The sequence below is a fragment of the Pyrus communis genome, chromosome 1, assembly GCF_963583255.1.
Source record: "Pyrus communis chromosome 1, drPyrComm1.1, whole genome shotgun sequence".
Classification (NCBI taxonomy): domain Eukaryota; kingdom Viridiplantae; phylum Streptophyta; class Magnoliopsida; order Rosales; family Rosaceae; genus Pyrus; species Pyrus communis.
The window spans coordinates 34,504,529-34,525,250 of NC_084803.1; positions in this window are offsets into that span (position 1 = coordinate 34,504,529).

Sequence of the window (20,722 nt, forward strand, 5' to 3'; positions counted from 1 at the left end):
CTTGCTGCGTCTTTGAACTTTTGATTTGCACTGCACCATGAGGGAAAACATTAGTAACAACAAACGGGCCAATCCATTTAGAACGCAACTTACCAGGAAACAAACGTAGGCGAGAGTTGAAAAGTAACACTTTCTGCCCAACTGTGAAGGTCTTGGTTCGAATCATTTTATCACGGAATGCTTTGGTCTTGGCTTTGTACATCCGGGCATTCTCATAGGCTTCATTCCGAATCTCCTCAAGTTCATTCAATTGGAGCTTCCTATGAACTCCCGCTGCATCTATGTCCATGTTGAAAATCTTCACGGCCCAATGTGCCTTGTGCTCTAACTCTACGGGCAAATGACATGGCTTACCATAGACGAGCCGAAAAGGTGACATCCCAATGGGTGTTTTGTATGCCGTACGATATGCCCACAGTGCATCATCTAAACGTAAGCTCCAATCCCTCCTTGTTGGTCCAACGGTCTTCTCCAAAATTTGTTTGATTTCTCGGTTAGACACCTCGGCTTGGCCATTTGTTTGAGGATGGTAAGGTGTGGAGACCTTATGGTTGACATGGTACTTTCTTAGCAACGCCTCAATGGTCCGATTGCAAAAGTGAGACCCTCCATCACTTATGATTACTCTCGGCATTCCAAACCTAGCAAAAATGTTAGTTTTCACGAAATCTGCAACCACCTTAGAATCGTCAGTACGGGTGGCTTTTGCTTCCACCCATTTAGAAACATAATCAACGGCTAGCAAGATATAAGTGAAACCATAAGATGGAGGGAAAGGGCCCATGAAATCAATGCCCCAAACATCAAAAATTTCAACATTAAAGACAGGGGTTTGCGGCATTTGGTCCTTGGTACCTATGTTACCCATTCGTTGGCAACGATCACAAGACATACAAAAGGTTCTAGCATCCCTAAATATAGTCGGCCAATAAAAACCACACTCTAGAACCTTGAGGGCAGTGCGTTGTGTGCCAAAATGACCACCACATGCATATGTGTGACAAAAGCTTAGAATTGAGTGAAATTCAGAATCATGCACACATCTACGTACAATTTGATCTGAGCAATACTTCCACAAATAAGGGTCATCCCAAACATAGAAACGTGCATCATTTTTAAGCTTATCACGTTGGTGCTTGTTTAGTTCATTTGGAATTTGTTTAGCCACCAAGTAATTTACTAAATCTGCATACCATGGTTCACTTACCTCAATGGATAGCAGCTGCTCATCGGGAAAAGTTTCAGGGATAGGTACGGCATGTTCATGCTCCTCGTGGATCATTCGGCTTAAATGGTCAGCCACTACATTCTCGCTTCCTTTCTTATCCCGGATTTCAATATCAAATTCTTGAAGAAGAAGAATCCAACGGATAAGCCTCGGCTTTGCTTCCTTTTTCGTGAGCAAGTACCTCAAAGCTGCATGATCAGAATAAACGATTACTTTAGTACCAATTAAATATGAACGGAATTTATCTAAAGCAAAAACCACAGCTAGAAGTTCTTTTTCCGTCGTGGAGTAGTTCAATTGGGCATCATTGAGAGTCCGAGAGGCATAGTATATGACATGCGGTCGCTTGTCTCTTCTTTGTCCTAGAACAACTCTTAATGCATAGTCGGATGCATCGCACATGAGCTCGAACGGAAGGCTCCAATCTGGAGGTACAATAATGGGGGCCGAGACTAGCTTCTCCTTGAGTTGGTTAAATGCCGAATTACACTCTTCATCAAACTTGAATGGCACATCTTTTTGAAGCAATCGGCAAAGAGGGTTGGACATCTTGGAGAAGTCCTTGATAAAACGCCTATAGAACCCTGCATGGCCAAGAAACGAACGTACCTCTCTAACCGAAGTAGGAGAGGGTAAGTGACGTACAAGGTCTATTTTCGATTTATCTACTGCAATTCCTTTTTCTGAAATAATATGTCCTAAAACTATACCTTGTTTCACCATAAAGTGACATTTCTCCCAATTCAAGACAAGGTTAGTTTCAACACATCGTTTCAAAATTAAGGTCAGATTATCCAAGCAATTATCAAATGAACTCCCAAATACACTGAAATCATCCATGAAAACCTCAATGATCTTTTCAACAAAATCGGAAAATATACTTACCATACACCTTTGGAAAGTGGCCGGTGCGTTGCATAAGCCAAATGGCATGCGACGATAAGCAAATGTTCCAAAGGGACATGTGAATGTGGTCTTCTCTTGATCATCCGGGGCTATCACAATTTGGTTATATCCAGAGTATCCATCAAGAAAACAGTAAAAAGCATGACCGGCTAACCTTTCGAGCATCTGGTCGATGAATGGCAAAGGAAAGTGATCTTTCCTAGTCATTGATGCGAGAATTATACGCGCATAAATTAAACCCTCGTTTGACAATTGTAGTAGAATGGATAAGTGAGGGATCGTTCTAGACCGGGGATTAGGAGGGCTTGCTAAAACCTTCTAAATTGACTTAAAAACATAAAAATACAATATAAAACACTAAACTAGACTCAAAGAATGTAAAACTAAACTTTAAAACACTAAAACAAATCAAAAGACTCAAAATGCTTTTAAAAACACAAACTAAAATGCTATACTAAACTCGAAGAATTCAAAACTAAAAATAAGAAAGATTAAGACTAAGACTTAAACGAAATATGGGGGGATTGATTTTGGACGAATTTAAACTAAAATGGATAGATTGTAAAGAAAACAAATTGTAAATATGAAATTGACGGAAATGAATGGATGGTATGGCTAGCTAAGGGGTTCATCTCCATACATGTTACACTTGCAAAATAAAATGATTTCCAATTGCATTTCAATAAACCATGAATTCTCAACACCCCGGGTTAATTAGGTCCGCTTAAATTAACCGTCAAGTTTTCCTTAAGTTAATGAATTGGATGATTGCATACGACAATCCAAAGCATTCCTCACAAGTTCCCTACATGAATTGCATAATAGAGATACAAGCAAGAATCATTAAGCAACATGAAAACTATAAGTGTTGACGAGGCATTCGTTACTATGATTGCATGAAACTTATGCCAAGAATTTGTTTAACGCGATTGTTTATAAGCAACCTCCACTACTTGTGAATATAAGTTCATAACTATTACGTGAAACTCACTTATATTCTAGCGTCATATTCATGCATGAAAATTAAGCGTTCATTCTTAATAAACATACATAAATAGGATATCAATCAAATAGTTAAACAAATTGAATTCACAACTCATGAAACGTAATTAAAAGTAATCAAATCATAATGCAAGCATAAACATTTATTTCGAATCACCCCCTAGCTAAAGGGGGTTTTAGTTCCTCATTACGTTGAAATCAAAGAAACACCTAAACATTCCAACAACTCAAACTTGAATTGTATGAACGTTTAGGCACTCTTCTCTTCCATTCCGTATACGTACAAAACAAAGAGAATTAAAATGAAACATTGAAATCAAAGAATCACCTAAACATTCCAACAACTCAAACTTGAATTGTATGAACGTTTAGGTCCTCTTCTCTTCCTCGTTGTTGTAGCACAAGGTCTAAGGTGAGGTTTGGGGGATTATGGAAATGGTAGAGGAGTGAGGAGTGATGGATATGGAAAGATGGTGGTGGAGAAAATGGTGCAGAAAATGGAGAGAAACTCACGGCTAGAGAAGGAATGGAGTGTTTGTGTTGTGGTATCTACAATGGAATGAGATTGAATGAGGAGTGAATGAATGCAAGGGTATTTATAGGAGGAGTGGAGGTGTATATGGTTATTTGTTTAAGGTGTTTGTGTGGAGGAATGATGGAGAATGCATGTGGATGTATTATACAATGGGAAAGTATGTGATTGAATTAAAGGATGCAAAGTGAATGAATCATGAATTATTGTGGATGAAAGGTGGAAGTGCATGTGTTGATGACTAGGTTAGTGGGTGGAAATCTGAAAATGGCATAAAGGAATGGGAGCTCACGGTTTAGGGTTGTTTGTTTGATGATAATGCATGTGATTAAAGGGTTGTGAATGATTATGGGGTGCTGGAAATTTGGAGGGGAAACTCACGGCACAAGATGGGTTTTGTGTTAGTGTGAATGATGAATGTGTTGGTTGAATTAATGATGGAAAAACCACTAGGATGAATGATTAAAGGGAGTGCATGTGGCTTGGTTGGAATGATTGAATGCATGTGCAATGTTTTAAAGGATGGAATGCATGTGAATATGATGGAAATCTGAAAATGGCATAAGGGAGAAGTCACGGCCTTGGATGTGTTTTGGGTGTGTGTGTGTGAATGTGTGGCTTAATGATTAAGTGAATGAGTATGTGGATGCATGTGGATTAAAGGGGTGTGAATGGTGGTGTAATGATGAAATGAAATGGCTAGAAAGTGGCAAGGGAATAGTGGTGCATGTGCATGTGCTTTAGGTTGTTGTTGTGATAAGTGATAAATGAATGATATGTTAAGTGATAAATGAATGATATGTGGTGAGTGATAAGTGAATGGTTTGATAAGTGATAAAAGAACTAGTTTAAAGGGCTAGGGTTTAAGTACATAGAATGGGCCTAAAATAGGTTGGTTTGTATGGCATAATGTGTTAAGCCCATGGCAAGGTGTTATGTGATTGGGTTAGGGCCATTGTTTTGTGTCTTCAAGTGCATACAAGGCCTTCAAATTCGTCCATCCTCTTGGCTCCATGGATAAGCTATCCAATCCATGCCCAAAAATGCTCCAAATGGCCTCAAAATGCACTTTCTTGCTCCCTAGGCCCTTAGAACCTGAAAACACACAAAAGAAGCATAAAGGACTAAAATAACGAGAGAAACATAACGTAAATGCACGAGAACAAGCCATTTAAGTCGCATGAATATGCTCCTATCAAATACCCCCACACTTAGCTTTTGCTAGTCCTCGAGCAAAACAGAATAAAAACAAATAAACAAAACGACACTAAACACGTAAAACACAACCTAAACCTTCCAACAACCGTCTTTAGGGATTTCCAATGCACATGACAAGTTAAAAATCATCATTCTCACAGATTTTGGTTATCTTTACACTTAAGTACATACTTAATCATAGTCACCACATACTAATTCACAATTAAGCATTTTAAAACTATATTTTGAATGTAGTAACATGCCTTTAGAGAATTTGCTCAATTCCTTACAAGATATGTACTCAATTTTCACTCAGATTTTCTGACTACACACCCTAATCTAGTTACATGTGAGAAGATTGATATGAAAACGAACACTCACATATATGTATCATAAAGAGAGCAATTTCTGGAGTTAATAAGCATGTTTAGATATGATCTCATGAATGGAATGCTACTACTTAGATGTAAGAACCAGTGACACCATATGCTCATATCAATTCCAAACTCCACATTATTAAACACATAACGATCAAGATAGAAGTCAAAGGGGTGTAACGGGGCTAAAAAGTGTTTGGCTAACAAAGAAGGGATAAGGAAAACAAAGGTTCTTAAAGAAATAGCGAGCAAAGAATTTGAATTAACTTAGAATTCACTTTTGAATGAAAACTCAACTTTTGAACAAAAAGGGAGAACAAGCTCTTTTTTCTTTCTTCCTTTCTTTTCTTTTCTGTTTTTCTTTTTCATATGTTTTTCACAAATTTTTTTTTTTTTTTTTTTTTTTTTTTTTTTTTTTTTTTTTTTCTTTTCTTTTGACTCTCAAAACATACATAAACGCTTAAGAACAAAACATTCTCCCCCACACTCATTTTCTTTCATAATGTACTCAAAAGGAATTCATTTAAGTCATGCTCACTATCATTTAAGAACAAGGGTGTGGACTGTCCTACACTAGGCTCGGTAAGGGGTGAAGTGGTTAGCAAAGAAAATAGGCTAAACGAGGCTCAACGGGGTTAAAACTAATATATACGAAATATGGGAAGTAAGGCTATTTGGCTATGGTGGCAACTACACAACTTCATCTTGATATATGTTATGCAATTCAATGTCATGCTTTGAATGAAACGGATATAAGTTCTAGCATTTAGATCTATCATGATACAATTGTATTCTAAGTAGCAACCAAGCAAGGAATAATGAGATCATGCAACAACTTTAGAAAACAAAGAATCACAGAATATAACTCTCCAAAGAACGTTTAGGCTCAAGTCTCTCAAGGATGTAGCTTTAGTTTGAGTTCCTTCCTTCAAGCATGTTACAAAAACGAATTTTTCTTTTATGATTGCATGTGAAGTCATACATTATAACCATAACCAAGCATATACCAAGAGTAAATCAAACTTTCATCCATGTTTATAACTCTTTTTAACAGTCATGCAATTACAAACCAAATCCTCATCATCGTGTTGGAAGGTGACCTACGACACAAAAACGACTCAAAACACTCTTTTTAGGATTTTCAAAACATGTTTTTCAAATTTTTATGTGATTTTTGAATTTTTAAGTCAAAACAAAAAAAAAACACCTTTAAAACATTTAAAACAGCAAGGAACAACACTTGAAGTTATGGGTGATAAAATTCAACGAATTTGCATCAACATACTTAGTTACCCCCCCACACTTAAATCAAACATTGTCCTCAATGTTTTAAGCATAGATTCACACAAAGCATAAGTAAATACACAAAAAGCACTTAAACATACTAAACATGGCAGAATGTAATTAACAAAGAGAAGAGTTTAGAGACGCAAATCTGGTTATAGAGTGTAAATTCCATCTTCTCCTTGGTAATTGCATTGAGGCTTGATCTTGATGATTCCACAGGCTTACTCTCGAACTGGTTGCCGCCCATTGTTGATTTTCCTTTGTGCTACTTCTTGAACTGGGCAGCAGGATTCTTTTGGGTCTCCCCTGAAGGTCTGAGCTTGGTCTGAGCTTCCTCCTTTTATCTGTTTCTTTGTTCAATCTTTCCAATTCGTATTGAAGAGGGTTAGAGGATAGCTCAGCATATGCAGTTGTTGCTTGTCTCCACATGCTTCAATGTATCATTTTCACTTGCCTTACTTGCTCCGTTGAAGATGACTACTCGAGAGCAACGCTAGGTAAGCAATCAGGAATAGATTCCAGGCAGTTGGCTCCAGATCGGAAGACTGACTCCAAGTGCCGGCTGATTGCTTCTTTTACTTTGCCATGCGAGTAAGAACAAGGACAAAGAAAAAGACAGGGAAAGAGCATGATATGAGATACTTTTGCTTTTGACCTTGATGATATGAGATACCTTTGCTTTTGAAGAAGCGGTGAATGAATCAGCACACTTCAATCCGCCGTTTCCTCCTGGGTCATCTGTACTCCAGGCATCTGGTATCATCTTTGGGGAAGAAGAAAAGATTGAGTATTTGAAAAGGCTTTGCTGGGAGTGCGCCCTCAAAGGTGAGGGAGAGTTGGGCATTTTCTTCAGGTTTGCCTTGCCATAAAAGACGACGGTCGACATATATAGAGATAATATCAAGTGGTGGTACCATCCTTTTACCCTTGTCGACAGACGTTTTGATCCCGCAAATCCGGCTTTTTGAAATAGTGGCGCCTCTTCGATCTTTGAAAACGCCTCTTCGATTTCTGAGCAGGCGCCCCTTCGATTTCTGGACAACGCCCCTTCGCTTTCTGAATGACACGTGGTATTGCAGATGCGGCTCCTTTTAACAAAGCTGCACGCGTTTTCTGAAAAGCAGAGAAAGCGTCGCCGAACTTTGCGCTTGTCGGCTAAAGAGGTGTAGTTGCGATGATGGCCTCCACGTGCGTCTTCTGAAAAGCCGAGAAAACGTCGCCTAAATTACGCCGGAAATTCCGGCTCTTTGAATCGGTGGACGCGTTGCCTTGGCTTTTTTATTGAGCTATCGATCACCACAACAAACACTCTCTGAAGATTTCCCATTCTTGAAAATCGACTCCGGCCCTTTGAAATTTAACTCCATCCCTTCTCCTTGAACACTTTTGAAAAAAATGGCAAACTCATCGAACCTTAGCTTGGAATTGAGCCTTAGCAGTGATGCGGGCGCGCCGCGTCAAGGTAACGTATGGCGCCCTTCTTTCTTTTCTTCTAACGGTCCTCTCACAGGTGAAGACTCCGTGATGCAAGACGCCACAACAGCTACAATAGTAGCTAGGAACCTCCTCACTCCGAAAGATAGTAGGCTGCTGTCAGGACGGTCCGATGAGTTGGCCGTTCAAGAGTCCCTCGCACTTAGTGTTCAGTGCGCGAGTTCTGTGTCCAACATGGGCCAACGCCTGCTTGCCCGCTCCCGTCAGGTGGAATCATTGATGGCAGAGGTGGAAAGTCTCAAGCAGGAGATCCAGCAGCTGAAGTATGAGAATAGAAGTTTGCACGTGCTTGCAAACAACTATTCGACGGGCATGAAGAGGAAGCTTGATGAGCTGCAAGAGTCTGAAGGTCGGATTCACAGTGACCGTCAAAGGTTTTCGTCTTTCCTCCAGAGGCATCTTTTTCCTGGATCATCGAGCGCTTGGCCAAGTATTGAGGCCTGGAATGCTCTAGCTTCGATGCCTCCCGCTCCGATGCCTTCCGCTCCGATGCCTTCCGCTCCGATGGCTTCCGCTTCGATGCCTCCCGCTTCTATGCCTTCTACTTCTGCGCCTCGTAGTGGGGCTTCACGTAAACAACCTTTGTGAAGCTCCACCTTTCTCCATGTTTAGTATCTTTCTTTCTTTCTTTTTTTTTTTTTTTTTTTTTTTTTTTTTTTTTTTTTATTAACATAAATAAAATCAAACGGCATGGAATTTATCTTTGAATGGGCGGTGATACTTGAAATGATCCGGTAATAGTTTAAATTCCAGATTGGGTGCCTGAATCATTAACCACATGTTAGTATAAAAGAAAATTGAAATTCGGGGAGGCGGCTTACCTGTGTGCTCCAAAATGAACTCCAGAATAAACACCCCTTCGAAAGTTATGACTTGTCCCGTGTCATAAAATCCAACTTCCTTGGGAATTGTGGTTTCAAATTTGTCCTCTTTGATGCCTTCTACATCTTCTCCAGCCACTACGTTCTCTTGAATCATTCTTCTTGGTGTACAAAGTCCTTTGAAGAATTCAACACCATCTAAAACTTGCTGTGTTGCACCAAGAATTTGAATAGCATTTTGCACCTTTGGGAAGGCTTCCACGATGTCCTTTTTACTTTCTTCTTGGTTGGGAATCAAAAACCCGCTAGGAAAAGGGACATTGGGTGGAATAACATCAGAATAACATGAAATTGGAACGTCCTTACTGGTGGTGGGTGGTTTAGAGGGCTTAGGGGGCTGCGGCAAGGGTTGTTCTACCCTTGCCGTGTGTATGTCTTCTTCCTCCTCCTCAATTAGCAGCTCTTCATCCACTTCTAGGCTATGTTTGGACATTTTTAGGTCAGCTCCAACCTCCATAGCACTTCCCAAAGTGATAGCATTATGGATTTCAAAATCTTCCTTCGAGTTTTCAATAGTTGAGTTGGAAAGTTCACTTTGCTCTTGAATTTGTTTCATGAACTCCATAATCTGCCCAAATTGCTCGTCCAATTTACCCAACTTCTTGTCTTGATTTTGTGGAGGTTGTGGTGGCTGCATAGGTGTTGTATTGAACTCCTCATATGGTTGCCAATATGCTTCTTGTTGAGCCTCCTTGGCTTGATTTTGTGATCCCTGCGCCAAAGAATTTATTTCATTAAGAATTTGAATATAATCTACTGGCGAACTTGAATTTAATTGAGCATATTGCATATGAAGTTGTGGTGGCTGCATAGGTCTTGAATAGAACTCCTCATATGGTTGCCAATATGCTTCACGTTGAACTTGTTGATCTTCCCACCATAAAGAGTTTGAATGATCCCTCCAATCTCTTTGTGGACATTGATTGGCTTGAAATCCTTGCCTATATGAAGCATCAAATGTAGGGACACTCTGCATTGTGGTCCTTTCGGCATACGGCGACAATTTAGAAGTAAGATTTGCCAATTGAGCTTGAATGCTAGCAAAATCCATATCTTACTTCTTTAGCACCTAAAATTAAAGAAAGAGAACTAAATCAAATATGAAAAGTAACAACAAACAAAGAAAACAACACTAATTTAGAAACTAAAACGAAAACAACTAAACAAAAAAAAAAAAAAAAAGAAAAGAACCAAGGGATTAGCAAAGTTGCTAATCCCCGGCAACGGCGCCAAAATTTGATGCGAGAATTATACGCGCATAAATTAAACCCTCGTTTGACAATTGTAGTAGAATGGATAAGTGAGGGATCGTTCTAGACCGGGGATTAGGAGGGCTTGCTAAAACCTTCTAAATTGACTTAAAAACATAAAAATACAATATAAAACACTAAACTAGACTCAAAGAATGTAAAACTAAACTTTAAAACACTAAAACAAATCAAAAGACTCAAAATGCTTTTAAAAACACAAACTAAAATGCTATACTAAACTCGAAGAATTCAAAACTAAAAATAAGAAAGATTAAGACTAAGACTTAAACGAAATATGGGGGGATTGATTTTGGACGAATTTAAACTAAAATGGATAGATTGTAAAGAAAACAAATTGTAAATATGAAATTGACGGAAATGAATGGATGGTATGGCTAGCTAAGGGGTTCATCTCCATACATGTTACACTTGCAAAATAAAATGATTTCCAATTGCATTTCAATAAACCATGAATTCTCAACACCCCGGGTTAATTAGGTCCGCTTAAATTAACCGTCAAGTTTTCCTTAAGTTAATGAATTGGATGATTGCATACGACAATCCAAAGCATTCCTCACAAGTTCCCTACATGAATTGCATAATAGAGATACAAGCAAGAATCATTAAGCAACATGAAAACTATAAGTGTTGACGAGGCATTCGTTACTATGATTGCATGAAACTTATGCCAAGAATTTGTTTAACGCGATTGTTTATAAGCAACCTCCACTACTTGTGAATATAAGTTCATAACTATTACGTGAAACTCACTTATATTCTAGCGTCATATTCATGCATGAAAATTAAGCGTTCATTCTTAATAAACATACATAAATAGGATATCAATCAAATAGTTAAACAAATTGAATTCACAACTCATGAAACGTAATTAAAAGTAATCAAATCATAATGCAAGCATAAACATTTATTTCGAATCACCCCCTAGCTAAAGGGGGTTTTAGTTCCTCATTACGTTGAAATCAAAGAAACACCTAAACATTCCAACAACTCAAACTTGAATTGTATGAACGTTTAGGCACTCTTCTCTTCCATTCCGTATACGTACAAAACAAAGAGAATTAAAATGAAACATTGAAATCAAAGAATCACCTAAACATTCCAACAACTCAAACTTGAATTGTATGAACGTTTAGGTCCTCTTCTCTTCCTCGTTGTTGTAGCACAAGGTCTAAGGTGAGGTTTGGGGGATTATGGAAATGGTAGAGGAGTGAGGAGTGATGGATATGGAAAGATGGTGGTGGAGAAAATGGTGCAGAAAATGGAGAGAAACTCACGGCTAGAGAAGGAATGGAGTGTTTGTGTTGTGGTATCTACAATGGAATGAGATTGAATGAGGAGTGAATGAATGCAAGGGTATTTATAGGAGGAGTGGAGGTGTATATGGTTATTTGTTTAAGGTGTTTGTGTGGAGGAATGATGGAGAATGCATGTGGATGTATTATACAATGGGAAAGTATGTGATTGAATTAAAGGATGCAAAGTGAATGAATCATGAATTATTGTGGATGAAAGGTGGAAGTGCATGTGTTGATGACTAGGTTAGTGGGTGGAAATCTGAAAATGGCATAAAGGAATGGGAGCTCACGGTTTAGGGTTGTTTGTTTGATGATAATGCATGTGATTAAAGGGTTGTGAATGATTATGGGGTGCTGGAAATTTGGAGGGGAAACTCACGGCACAAGATGGGTTTTGTGTTAGTGTGAATGATGAATGTGTTGGTTGAATTAATGATGGAAAAACCACTAGGATGAATGATTAAAGGGAGTGCATGTGGCTTGGTTGGAATGATTGAATGCATGTGCAATGTTTTAAAGGATGGAATGCATGTGAATATGATGGAAATCTGAAAATGGCATAAGGGAGAAGTCACGGCCTTGGATGTGTTTTGGGTGTGTGTGTGTGAATGTGTGGCTTAATGATTAAGTGAATGAGTATGTGGATGCATGTGGATTAAAGGGGTGTGAATGGTGGTGTAATGATGAAATGAAATGGCTAGAAAGTGGCAAGGGAATAGTGGTGCATGTGCATGTGCTTTAGGTTGTTGTTGTGATAAGTGATAAATGAATGATATGTTAAGTGATAAATGAATGATATGTGGTGAGTGATAAGTGAATGGTTTGATAAGTGATAAAAGAACTAGTTTAAAGGGCTAGGGTTTAAGTACATAGAATGGGCCTAAAATAGGTTGGTTTGTATGGCATAATGTGTTAAGCCCATGGCAAGGTGTTATGTGATTGGGTTAGGGCCATTGTTTTGTGTCTTCAAGTGCATACAAGGCCTTCAAATTCGTCCATCCTCTTGGCTCCATGGATAAGCTATCCAATCCATGCCCAAAAATGCTCCAAATGGCCTCAAAATGCACTTTCTTGCTCCCTAGGCCCTTAGAACCTGAAAACACACAAAAGAAGCATAAAGGACTAAAATAACGAGAGAAACATAACGTAAATGCACGAGAACAAGCCATTTAAGTCGCATGAATATGCTCCTATCAGTCATGGCATTTAGCTTCCGGTAATCGATACATACTCGCCATCCAGTCTGAATGCGTGTAGGCACGAGCTCATTCTCATCATTCTTGATAACAGTTACTCCGGACTTCTTGGGAACGACTTGAACTGGAGAGACCCAATGGCTATCGGAGATAGGGTAGATCACTCCGCAATCCAAAAGTTTGATTATTTCCTTCTTCACCACTTCCATCATTGGAGGGTTGAGACGGCGTTGAGCCTCTCGAGTTGGTTTAGCCCCCTCCTCAAGAAGTATACGGTGCATGCATGTGGTAGGGCTTATTCCTTTAATGTCGGCCAAAGTCCACCCTATGGCCATTTTGTGCTCTCGCAGCACCCTCACAAGCTTCTCCTCCTCCATTGCTGTGAGACTTGATGAAATGATGACGGGCAATGTTTCGCCTTCTCCCAAAAACACATACTTCAAATGGTCCGGCAACGGCTTAAGTTCAAGCGATGGTGCCTGAACAACAGAAGGTAGCATCTTAGTGGAAACTGAATTTGAAAGTGAGAGTGGAACCTTACCATATTGTTGTGGCAATGACTCAAGGGCTGCCACAACCTCAATTATTTCTTCACTAGAACCCATTGCAAAGAATTCCTCCTCCTTGCCGTGGCCTTGCATTGGCCCAAATCCTTCATTTTTGCGCTCTATGGCCTTAGTGATGGTTGTTTCCAGGGCGTCCTCGTTCAATTCTTCAAGGTATACCTGCGCCAAAGAATCGATAACATCAATGGAAAAACAAGAATGGTCATCAACGGGATATCTCATAGTTTCAGAAATATTAAAATCAATCACTTCCCCATCGAATTCCATTGTCAAGGTGCCTTTGTATACATCAATCTTCGTTCGGGCCGTCTTCATGAATGGCCTACCAAGGAGAATCGGCAAAGATGTAGAATGGGCTGAATCCTCCATGTCTAGGACGTAGAAATCAGCCGGAAAAATTAAATGGTTCACCTGCACAAGCACATCTTCCAAAACTCCTTTTGGATACGCGTTAGAACGATCGGCCAATTGTATAATTACACCATCTTGTTTTAATTCACCCAAATTCATAGATGCATAAATAGAATAAGGCATGACATTTATGGATGCACCTAAATCAAGCATGGCATGTTCAAAACGATTATGTCCAATCACACAAGGAATCGTGAAACTACCGGGGTCTTTGCACTTGGTAGGCAGTTTACGTTGCAAAACAGCGGACACATTCTCGCTTACCTTCACTACCTCTTTGTTTGCCCTTCTTCTCTTTGTATTGCATAGGTCTTTGAGGAATTTAGCATACTTTGGAACCTGTTTGATTGCATCGAGAAGTGGTATGTTCACTTGCACCTTCCGGAACGTTTCAAGAATGTCCTTCTCGTTTTCTTCCTTTTTTTCTTGCATGAACCTGCGAGGAAAAGGTACATTGGGCAGATTAGGACGTGAAGTACATGAATTTGAACTTAAATTACCTGATTTGGCCGAGTTAGGGTGATCTGCCTCAGGTTGTGTCGTCTCTTCATCTACTTTCTGGGCAGATTTGGGATTGTTTGGCTCGGTCCCAACTTCTTTTCCACCCCTTAGGGTGATGGCCTTGGCGGATTCGAATCCTCCCTTTGGATTGACTGTGGTTGAGCTAGGAAGTTTTCCTTGCTCTCTAATCTGTCCAAGGAACTCTGAAATCTGCCCTATTTGTTTCTTCATATCCATCATCTCCTTCTCGTTATTTTCTATTCGGTTGTTTTGATTTTGTAACCCCTGCGAAATAGAGGTTAGTAATTGCATAGCTTGATTACTTTCCAAAGACGTACCTGAATGAGATGATGCCGAAGGTTGTTGGGATTGTTGGGGTGCATACGGCTTGGAATAAAAACCAGGGGGGTTTGGCCTAAATCCTCCTTGTTGGGCAGCTTGTTGTGGCTCCCTCCATTTGAAGTTTGGATGGTCCCTCCATCCGGCATTGTAAGTGTTCGAGTATGGGTTGTTTTGATTTTGTCCTTGGAAACCAATTGCATTGGCAGATTCCCACCCACCATTCTCGATTAGTTGAGGGCACTTGTCGGATGGATGCCCTTGAATTGAGCACACGCCACAAACTTGGTGTTCTTGTGCTTTTGGACCAATCACAACCTGAGAAACAAGAGAAGTAAGATTAGCAAGTTGTGATTGAATTTCAGAAATAGCACTTACCTCATTTACACTTTGTTGCCGTGGGGCTTCCCTTTGGCCCACTCCTTCATATTGTTGAGCGTTGAGCGCTCGGTTGGCTATGAGAATCTTGGCATCCCTTGGTGTTTTGTCCACCAATGCTCCTCCCGCTGACGCATCAACCATTTGACGTTCGATAGGAAGGAGGCCCTCATAGAAATATTGAAGGAGAAGTTCCTCCTTCATTTGATGTTGAGGACATGAAGCTACAAGGCCCTTGAAGCGCTCATAATAAGCCGGGAATGTCTCACCATGATTCTGTTGAATACCACTAATTTTCTTCCGTAGGAGAATCACTCTCGAAGTAGGGAAGAATTTCTCCAAGAAAGCACGCTTCATACTCTCCCACGAAGTCACAGTTCCCGGGGCTAGTTCGTAGAGCCAATCTTTGGCCTTGTCCATAAGTGAAAATGGAAAGGCCTTCATCTTCAGTATACTCCCATCCACATTGACGGGGGTCATGCTCGAACAAACCACCTCGAACTCCTTCAAGTGTTTGTTGGGGTCTTCCATAGACAAGCCATGGAACTTCGGAATATGGTGTAACAAACTGGATTTGAGTTCAAATTCCTCAGTCTTCCCCTCTGCAGCCGTGGGGTATTGGATACAAAGAGGCAATGCATTATCCAAACCCGAGGCCGAAAGCTCCTTGATGGTTCTATTATCTGCTGCCATGGCTTGTTCTTCTTCAAAAATCTGATCCGTGGGCTTTTCTTCTACACCTACTTCGTCTTCTTCAAGCCCAGGTTGTGGTGGAGGTTGTGGTGGCTCTTGTTGACTCCTCGTTCTCCTCAAAGTGCGTTCAAAATCACCGTCAAAGTCGGAGATGTTCTCTATAATAGGCCGAGAGCGACGAGTCATACACAGTACCTAAAAAACAAGGAAACAAACAAACTAAGAATCTGAAATAAGAATGCACGAAAAACAAAAAAAAAAATAAAAAAATAAAGACAAAGGATTAGCAAAGTTGCTAATCCCCGGCAACGGCGCCAAAATTTGATGCGAGATTTACTTGACACTCAAATTAAACCCTCGTTTGACAATTGTAGTAGAATGGATAAGTGAGGGATCGTTCTAGACCGGGGATTAGGAGGGCTTGCTAAAACCTTCTAAATTGACTTAAAAACATAAAAACTAAATTAAAATACTCTTAACAAGACTACTATGACTCAAAATGGCTTTGAAAAACTCAAATTGTCTAAAACAATCAAATTGACTCAAATAGAAGCTAGAACTTGATTTAGACGAATTTGCAAATGTTTATGACTCCAAAAGCTTAAAGTTACAAAAATAAAACAAATACGAATGATTAAAACTTAACAAAATAGAGGGGGGAAATTGTGTTTGGACGATATTAAATTAAAAAGACAGAATATAATTAAAGGCAAAATGTAAATATGAATGTGATGAAAATATGGATGATGGAATAGCCAAGGGGTTCTTCTCCACACATGTTACACTTGCAAACAAAATTGACTCTCAGTTGGTCTTTCGATAAGTTGTGAAACTCAATGCTCCAAGTTAATTAGATCCGCTTAGATTAACTTTCAGATTTCCCTAAATTCGTTGGATTGAATGGAATACGCATTACAACCAACTTATTCTTAATCAAAGTCCCTAACTATGGAATACGCATGATAGAGACATTTAACCAAGATCATTAAGTTCAACGGAAATCATAAACATCGACGAGGCATTCGTTACTATGGAATACGCATGAAACTTATGCCAAGAATTCGTTTAACGCGATTGTTTATAAGCAACCTCTACTACTTGTGAATATAAGTTCATAACGATTAGGTGAAATTCACTTATATTCTAGCGTCATATTTATGCATGAAAATTAAGCTTGCAATCTCAATGAACATACATAAATAAGTTATCAATCAAATAGTTAAACGAATTGAATCCACAACTTATGAAATTCCAACCAAACGTAATCAATTCAAAATGCAAATATAAACATAGTTTCGAATCACCCCCTAGCTAAAGGGGGGTTTAGTTCCTCATAACTTTGAAATCAAAGAAACACCTAAACATTCCAACAACTCAAACGTGAATTGTATGAACGTTTAGGCACTCTTCTCTTCCCTTCTCATACGTACAAAACAAAGAGAATTAAATTTAAACTTTGAAATCAAAGAAACACCTAAACATTCCAACAACTCAAACTTGAATTGTATGAACGTTTAAGCACTCTTTTCTTCCTCGTTGTTGTAGCACAAGGTCTAAGGTGAGCTTAAGGGCTTTAGGTGTATGTGGAATGGAGTAGGGAGTGGTTGGAGATGGAAGAATGAAGAGAAAATATGCAGAAAATGAAGGGGGACTCACGGCAATGGAATAGGTTTGTTGCTTGGTGTTTGTAACTGAAAATGTGTATGGAAGAGTGAATGAATTTTGAGGAGTGTTGGATGTTTATTTATAGGTGAAATGGGGGAACAAAAGAGGGAATATTGCAGCTAGGAGGGGATGAATGATTATGGGTGCATGTGTTTGGAATAATGAAGGGGGAATGTATGTAATAAAACAACTAGGAAAAGTTATGGAAAGCTGGAAATGGGAGTGGGAACTCACGGCATTGTTGGGTTGTTTATGGGAGAATAAATGTATGATAATGGCTAAATAATTAAAGGGAATGAATGGGAGTGACACTAGGTTGGTTATGCATGTGGAATGTGGCTGAATTGTTGGTGAAATGATGAAATGGAATGCTGAAAAGGTGAGGAAACTCACGGCAACAAGGGTGTTTGTTTGTGTGAAGTGTGTGTGAATGCATGTGAAGATGCTAATAAATAATGCATGTAGGGTTAGGAAATAAAATCATAACTTAAAGGGAGATGATTAAAGGGTGTTGAAAGGTTTGAAATGCATGTGTAATGGCTGAAATTGTGAAGAATGAAAGCTGGAAAATAAAAGGGAAAGCTGGAAAGGCATTGAAAGCCCACGGCAAAGGGGTTTTTGGTGGTGTAAATGCATGTGAATGCATGGCATTTGAAGTGATTGTTATTTGGAAATGAATGTGATGCATGTGAGTTAGAAATGTGGCTGAAATGATGAGAGACAAAGTGGAAGAATGTGGTTGAAATGGTTGAGGAAGGCACGGCAAGGGATTAGGGGGAGCATGTGCTTGTAGGGTTGATATGTTTGAAGATGCATGTGTTGAATTGGTGGTTGAATGATGAAAGAATAAGTGAATGATTATGATAAGTGATAAGTGAATGATTATGATAAGTGATAAATGAATGATAAGTGGTTCTTGATATGTAGATGAATGAATGATATGCTAAGTGATAAATGAATGATATGTGGTGAGTGATAAGTGAATGGTTTGATAAGTGATAAATGAACTAGTTTAAAGGGCTAGGGTTTAAGTACATAGAATGGGCCTAAAATAGGTTGGTTTGTATGGCATAATGTGTTGTGTCTTCAAGTGCATACAAGGCCTTCAAATTCGTCCATCCTCTTGGCTCCATGGATAAGCTATCCAATCCATGCCCAAAAATGCTCCAAATGGCCTCAAAATGCACTTTCTTGCTCCCTAGGCCCTTAGAACCTGAAAACACACAAAAGAAGCATAAAGGACTAAAATAACGAGAGAAACATAACGTAAATGCACGAGAACAAGCCATTTAAGTCGCATGAATATGCTCCTATCACGGGCCCGGGATGTGGTGGACCCCAAGCCGAGTTGTAAGATCCCACATCGCCCAAGGGAGTGATCCTTATATGTATATTCTCATCCCTACCTAGCACGAGGCCTTTAGGGAGCTCACTGACTTCGGGTTCCATGGGAACTCCGAAGTTAAGCGAGTAGCGCATGAGAGCACTCCCAGGATGGGTGACTCGTTGGGAAGTTCTCGTGTGAGTTCCCAGAAACAAAACCGTGAGGGCGTGGTCGGGGCCCAAAACGGACAATATCGTGCTACGGTGGTGGAGCGGGCCCAGGAAGTGGTCCCCCCCGGTTAGGATGTGACACAATAATTATACAAAAGAAATAAAATTAGAAAACTTAAAGTAGGAACTATTTGATAATCATTTTGTTTTTATTTTTTATTTTTTCTAAAAAAAATAAAAAATTTGTTTAGACTATTTTCAGTTTTCAATTTAAAAATAAAAATGAAAACTAAAAGCTCATTGACAGTTTGATAACTTTTTTCGATTTCTTTTCATTTGTTTTTAGTTTATTTTTTTTAAATTGAAAACTTGTTTGGTAGCTATTTCTAGTTTCCAAATTAAATAAATGAAAAACTAAAAACAAAAAAGTGAGAACTATTTTCTTGAGTTTTCAAAATTTAGCTTTCAAATTATTATTTTTTAATTAAAATTGAAAGTAGTTACGCAACAAGTTTTTATTCTTCAAATAAAGTGAAAACAAAAAATAAAATGGTTATCAAACATCTCCTTAGAAAGTCAAGAATAAAAAGGAGAAAATAAATGAATTAAACAATCAATGAAACTAACCAGCCATGATAAACATGATTAGTGACGACATACACGTAATTGAGGCCATTTAATGTATGGGCAATATCGTTCCCTCAATTATGGTTGTCTGCTTTCTTAGAGCATCTCCAATGGGTTACCTAAATGAGCTCTTAACTAGAATTTAGGGAGAATTAAAATTAAAAAATTAAAAAATTAAAAAAAATTAAAAAAAAACTCCAATCATGCTCGCTACCCACCTCATACGAGAGGGATTCATAGAGGAGCTCCGAATTATAAAGAGGAAAAAATAAGCTCTTAGTGGCTCTCTATAATTAATGCTAACTATTTAATATTATTAAATAATAAATTAGTTTTTATCGTCTAATTATTGATGGGTTAATTACACTAACACCTCCTGAGGTTTATCGTATTTTCACAAAACCCCCTCATGTTTGAAACATAACACTAACACCCCTTGAGGTTCTAATTCACTTTCACATAACATCTTCAGGGCTAACATCACCTTAAAATAAATTCTTAAAGACAAATTTACCCCACTATTAATTACTTTTAAAAATAAAAAAAGGCTTTTTTAAAAATACATATAATAATAACCAATATAAAGAAAATAGATTTTTTTTTTTGTTGGACTTCAAAAACATACATTAACCATTAAAAAAATGAAAATAAAAAGCCACCTATGCATCTTCGGATCTTTCTCTCAATTTTTTTTCTGTTCTTGTCCTCAAATCGCCACCTCCATCTCTTCGTCAACCTCCTTCACTCCTTGTTCACCCAAACTAAAACCAATTTCGATGAGAAAACAATATGGAAGAAAGCCCTGATTTCAAACATGGAGAAGAGTACCTGATTTCAACCTTTACTCAAATGCAAGATATACTAACAAGAACACTAATACAATCAAATATTCATTCACCCTTTGCATCTGCACATATCTCAGCTTATATAGCTGGTTACAGGCTAAAGAGATCCAACTCAACAATTGACACCTGGCTAACTAAGTGAAGCCACTTGGCATCCTAACATTACAAGACCACATTCCTACTCTGAAATGCCCAAAGGATTTAACAGAAGAAAGATTTGTTCTGTTAGGGTTTTTCCAATTAAGAAAAGAGGATTGGGATATGAATTAACAGCGTAGAGGAAGAAGGTAACAAGATTTCTTCAATTTTCTTTTATTTCCTTTTATTGTTTAATGTAAGATTTTAATTTGAATTTTATTCTATTTATTTATAATGGATTTTTCATAAAGTAATTAATAATTAGGGCAAAATTGTCTTTAAGAAATTATTTTAAGTTGATGTTAGCCCTAAAGGGGTTGTGTGAAAGTGAATTAGAACCTCAAGGGGTGTTAGTGTTATGTTTCAAACGTGAGGGGGTTTTGTGAAAACACGATAAAC